Source organism: Aplysia californica, unplaced genomic scaffold (genome assembly GCF_000002075.1).
Source record: "Aplysia californica isolate F4 #8 unplaced genomic scaffold, AplCal3.0 scaffold00005, whole genome shotgun sequence".
NCBI classification, from domain to species: Eukaryota; Metazoa; Mollusca; class Gastropoda; order Aplysiida; family Aplysiidae; genus Aplysia; species Aplysia californica.
This window is the reverse complement of record NW_004797275.1, coordinates 1,009,850-1,016,286: the sequence shown is the minus strand read 5'-3', so window position 1 is coordinate 1,016,286 and position 6,437 is coordinate 1,009,850. Positions and strand designations below refer to the sequence as shown.

Genomic DNA, 6,437 nt, shown 5'->3' with positions numbered 1-6,437 from the left:
TGGGTATTCCAATGTAAAGCGCATTGAGCTACTTTTTTGGAAATGCGCTATATAAATGTTATATATTATTATTATTTTTATTTTCATATTCTTCTGGCTTTTCCACGCAGGTTGGCTATCAGTTGAATTTTCTGACTTATTTGAAAACGCTTTCATACTATTGCCTTTTCTGTGTTTAAATTATACTGGTAAGTCTTCTCGTTTTTGAAGTCCGTGCGTGCTTTATCCATAGGTTACAAAAAAGGACGCAACATCTGGACAGATTTTTCTCTTTTTTCTGTGATTTCTGTCCATAGTTACAACACCAACAATTTGGTATTCTAAAATGAACAAAATTAAACTGCTTTTGATTTCACTAATATACCACAGAGTTAAATTATTTCTCTGAATTGGCTAATAATAGACTGACTTATCGGACTGATATCATCAAATTTGTGGAAAACAATCGGAAATGTTGACATTATGATTAATGGGATTTCCTTCAGGAAATCGACAGGTGAATTCCAATATCGACGTGGTGACGTAGAAGTGAACAAATGACGAATTCAAGAACAAAACTCCCAACCTAGGGTGATTTATTCCCGGTCGACGTGTCACAAAGCGACCTTATCACCTCTGATAACTAGCTGAGACCATGGACAAAGGGGTGTGTTCGTTGGCCAGTTTGAACAGCTCCAAAGTCTCCGAGAGCAAACAGTCCAATAGGGGAATATCACAGAAGTACTCAAGTTTGACGACATGCACGTTGACAGTTTTGTATAGGTATTATATATCATGGTATGAGTTGTGACGGTGTTTCAAGGATAACCTGGACATAACGGTCACTGCTCAACAATAGTAAGTTGTGTTTCCCAGTTCTGATCTTCCCATCAATAATCAACACAGATGTGTCTGTCAATGAAATACTATATTTGTGATTTTCAAATAGTGTTATAATGGAATTAAAGTAATATACCCCCAAATCAAATCATGCTTTCTTAAAAGAAATTGTGGTTTGTGAATATTTTCAGATATTTCAAAGGGTATGGGAATATCTGATAGGTAAGTGTTGTCACTAATTCATGTATATTATATTTATGTATCTGCTTCTACCGTTGGGATATAGTCAAGGCCGAAGTTTCGACTCCCTAATGAAGTCATACATCATCATTGTTTCAGAGCTACAAACATACTAAAACGGGCACATATACATTAAATACTCGTTTATTAAATGCGACACTAAAATTATTTGGAGCATGATCTTTAATTTATGCTAGATGAAATCTGTAATATTTTTATGAATTTATATCATCAATACTATTATTAGTTGAAACTGCCAACCCCCCCCCCCCCCCCCAACCAGAAAAAAAAGAAAACTTGACATTTCTTCAAGACCGACAGAAAGCCATTTGATCACAATTCTACTTCTTGATGTTTCCTCGACTTGGGGTTGAGCCGAAACGAAATAACTGACCTAACAAAAAACTCTTTTAAAAACTAGCTATAGTAACAGATCGTTTTCCATTTTGAAGGGAACCCGACTTCCTCGCTGGTGAGGATCAACAATCTTGACACAACACATCAATCGGATGTAACGGCCAATACCGTTATTTCTGGATTTCGAAAATATTTTAAAGAAATAATATATTGATAAAATTAAAAAAAGAATATGAAAAAGGGCAGGCTCTGTCATTCTAAAGAAAAACGCAATAAAATCTGAGGATGATAGTGATAGCATATTATTATAACCAAAGCCCTCTAAGACTGAAACCTACAATATCCGATAGCAAAACTGCGGTCACTCAAAGAACAGATAATGCGTGTGAAAGTTGAGTCCCCCCCCCCCCCCCTTGCGACACCCGCGCGCTTCGAAGGAGAGTGACCTAGTGCTCAGATCTTAGATCACTGCGGGGTTCACGCACAGGTCATTGGTAATACATCAGACAGGGGTAACAGGAAACAGAAGGCTGTATATGTCGTGCAGCAAGAAAGAATACTTTTATTATGTAGGTGATGTTTACACTTTCATCGACACAATTTAGATAATCTAGAAGGCGGCCGTCCACTCTGCCAGTCGGGTATAACCCGAGCTGGAAGAGATGCAACGTCTAAGCGGAAAAACGGAGATACTCGATTAAAATTCTCTATAGACGGGAATCGAACTCATTTCTTTTACGTGGGACAGTAACGTACCTAATCGCTACCCTCCCGGCGCCGATACTAATATGCGTGTGTGAGTAGCTCTCTTTACATCTTATACTCACAATAATAAGAAAGGATTGGTCTGTTTGGTTATGACTGAGCACTTCCGAGTCTACAGGGGGAGATATCTCTTGACAATCTGCCCACAGAGCTGGAAAAAGGGACAGAAAGCGTACTACTATACCTATACGCAATACTTATCCGAATAGCGACCGTTTTTTAAGTCACAGACTAGTGATGAGAAAAGGTTGGGTTGTCATCCTGAAGTACAAATTTGCTAGAGACTCATAGATAAAATTTGATATTACGTTATACATTCACAACTTACAATATTAAATTTGTTATTTTAAAAAAAAGAAAGAAAAAAAAAGCCAACTACCAAAAGCATGGTGCTTCCTATATTTATTACTAATGAAATTTAAATACCACATTACAAGCTGTAAAGCCCACGATAATCATTGGAATAAACCAACACAATATCCGGATGCGGCTCATGAGCGTCGTGTAACATGTCTTCCTCAAGGGCCACCACAGGAAGCAGGGTGATAACAAAAACTGTACAACTTTTTTGTTAATATTTTTCCCCACACTGAAGTTTTGCGTTTCTAATTTGTGCACAACATTTGGAAGTCAAAAAGAAGTTGTCTGATATTCATTTTAGATAAATTCAAATAATAGTTTTGCTCTACAAAGCGCGTAAAAAACAACTCATTTTTGTAGCATGACGCAGTTGCTTGCATTAGACCAACCACTAAATATCCCAACGTTTGCGTCGTACTGCAGACTACCGCAGTCTAACAGGCCAACAGAAGTGTACAGATAGTTTTTCTCAAGTTTCCTTTGCCTGCTCAGATCATGGTTAAGACCAGTAAAGAGCAGAGAACTTTTTGTATTGACCATTTCTTCACCACCAACTCATTTTATTAGTTTTGCACAAGGTACGGGATGTCAAGGGTGGAAATGGTCCACCAGTTAGGACCTGTAGAGAATCAGAACTAAAAACTCCTTGACAAAACGACCACTTCAGGTCAAAAACACACCGTTTGCACACCTTTAAACGTCACCAGGGTGCAGAATTCAGAAGATGAGCCCCATGAGATGTCTGTCCGTAGATGATGCATGCAGCACTGACCTTCCTACATCTCAATGGTCCGCATTCTCAAGGCAGATCTTCATCTACGGCTGTACCATTTTCCCGTTCGCTAAGCTATCAGAGGATAGCAACGTGTTCACAATAGCTCGATTGTTTGAAAAGCGTGAACATTTGGTTCCTTGGCAAAACCCATATGTGTGTGTGCCTGGTGAAAGGGATCACATGTCGCATTTTGAAAAATCACGTTTTTTGGCATTTTCAGGTTATATCAACTCTACAAATTCTGTCCTCTTGGGCAATCTCAACCCCCCCCCCCCCCCCAAAAAAAAAATTAAATAAAAATTACTGTCTCTAGAAACAGCTCCATAATGTAAGGTGTACAGTGTGTGTGACTTTGAGTACTTATGGTTGAGTGAATCCTTGTGATTGGCCACTAATGAACATTATGAACGACGCGTTCAAATGTGTCGAGCCCAAAGGAGGACATATGGACCTTTGGTTCTCGGAATTCCAGAATTTAAAAAAAATTTAACTCTGTAGGAGAAAAGAAATATTGTTTAAAAGTTACAGGGATGGAAAGATCACATTGTTAAAATAAAATGAAAGAAAAGAACAAACCAATCATTTCATGACTTCCCTTACAAAATCTTTAAATTTGTGTATTTTGCATTTGTAGGTGGTTTTTATAAGTGCCATTTCTGTTTTCGAAAATAAGTTTATTGTTTGGAAACTGTATGTCAAACAAATTCCTTTTGAATGATTTATATCTGTTCCAAATTTCAACATTCTAATACAAATTTTGTGCGAGATACTTAGAAAAAAAGTTTTACAGTTGTTGGTTTTTTATCACCCTGTACCTGTCATGACGATTGACCAATCTTATATATTATTTTTCTTGAAACTTGCTGTAAACATACATTAACATTTACCAACAGTTCGACAGCTAGGACCTCAACATCCCAAGACAGCTCTATACCATTTCATGAAAGAAGCTTTGAAGTGATGTTAACAATTTTGTCAACACTGTCTAACATGACTTTTCTTATGTGTTCAATACGCTTTTATGTCGAGATTATATTCTTTCGCCCTCAAAATTGACCAAAAGGGTGTCTTGTTAGTAGTTTACATGTGATGCTGGTGATGCTGGAGGTGTAAACTCTGACTCATAGGTTGATGTGTAATGACCCTCCATCTTTCACAGTCGTGAGCTGCGGTTGCACATTCCTCCATATCCATGCCTGTCCATGTTTAAATATTATCAATATAAAACCATGCCGGACATAGCTCTTCTGTCTTGTCCATGCTCCTAGGTTTTCGTAAACAGAAGCGCTGTCTCGCTGTGTATACGTTTTACTACGCCCACAGCTTTTTGTGTAGTTCCGGAAGTTGTTGGCTCACAAAGGTTGCGCTGGTGGACATGCGTCAGTACAAACAGTACCACGGCGCAAAAATCTATGATTAGCCCAGCCCTTTGGCTGGAACGTAATCGCTTTGTAAACAGGCGAGCCTTGGCAAACATCTAGGGCCGGCCACAGAGTTCCTTCGAGTGGACATTGTCGGGGAAGTCTGGGTGGTAAGTGCTGGTCTTATTCGCCGTGCTGCCCTCTACCTTCCTCACTCCACCCTCAAAATACACACACACACACACACACACACACACACACACACAACACACTAATACACTACCCCCCTCCCCTTACACACGCGCCCCTCCCAACCACTTTCTGGACTTTATGATATACACTGATCCGGGAGCGAGAGATGTAGTGTTCCTTACTACTGTCGGGGTCGTGGTAGTTTCACACATGGAGATCCATAAAAACGCTGTGATTATCTTAGGGCGTTTGGGACATTGACTTTTCTGCTTTCAAACAACGAACGTTTTACGTTACAAAAATCTGTGAGTATCGTCGATAGAGAAACCACAGTAAATAACCACAACAAAATGGCAAGGTTACATTTTTATTCTCAATCGTAATAATTCCAAAGCTATCCATCATTAAGAGATGTTTTCTTAATTGTGAAAACAAGTATTTTCTCTTGTGAATCCCGAAAAACAATGATTGTTTGTAGTTGTAAGAGATAGAGTGAAACAGAGTTATTATCGATACAAGTTCCCTTGACATTTTTCGGTTTAAAAAATGATAGAACTTCCCTATATTGAAAAATATCTTTTCCCGAAGCCTTTTTTTGCTTCATCATCATCATTATCATCATCAATATCATCATCATCATCATCACCATCATCATCATCACTATCATCATCATCATCATCACCATCATCATCATCACCATCATCAGCAGCAGCAGCAGCAGCAGGAGCAGCAGCATCATCATCGCTTACAGGAGCAGAAGGAGGCGAGGGGTGAGGTGGATTACATCGACACCACATCTGCCCTGTGTCAAGTATCAAGGTCGAAAGAAGTATGGGCCTATTGCTTTGCTGTATTTTTTTGACGAAGATAGATAAAGGTTCCACTACCCCTAGACATATTATTGTACGTCTTTATGACTGCAGATCATTTCATCCTTCGTCAATAAGCTAGTGTGGGAAGAAACTAATGTTTGGAGACGAAGAAGACAATAAATAATAAGGTCCCTACTCGAAATGAAACTTAGAACATAAAAGATCATGCTACGAGCACAACGTTTTGATATCAATAAATGTATGGATGCTTCTGAGCTGCAAATGATAATTAATATTTTTTCTCTTCCCATAGGTGTTCAGTTCATAAGTTGAATTGTGGCTGAGGCCGGTCTTGTGGGGTGTGTAGGCGAGGGGTCATATCATGATAACAATTTAATGTGAAAGCCTACAAAATCCCAATATAACCTTGTTGATAACGCGTTTTGCTGGGGTCACACACCTTTGATTGAAGAATTTTCGAACATTGATCGGGATTCTTGAGACACCAAGACGCAGTTCATGAACTCTCAAGTGCGTCATTTGTTGAACAAGGCCCACCTAATCCCCCAGTTTCGCGGCTACGGCTTCAGGGATAAAGGATCTTCGTGTCCACAGTTCTCAAGTAAGCGGACATGACGGTCACCGACTGCCGTATTGCGGAGACTTTGGTCTTTCTGTGACGTCGGGAATCAAACGTGTTTTGATGTAGTTGGAACATTTAGGGAGAGGCTGGTGACGTGTATATATATATATATA

General features: G+C 39.1%; 1 protein-coding gene across 1 annotated transcript in view; it reads left to right on the top strand.

The window, feature by feature from the left end:
• Window positions 1-5,044: 5,044 nt before the first annotated feature.
• The window catches only part of LOC106011305, a 17,347-nt gene continuing 15,954 nt past the window's right edge, over window positions 5,045-6,437 (top strand). Inside the window, exon 1 of the mRNA XM_035968849.1 lies at window positions 5,045-5,174. The gene's annotated coding sequence lies outside the window, so the exon portion shown is untranslated. The remainder of the gene's footprint in view (window positions 5,175-6,437) is intronic.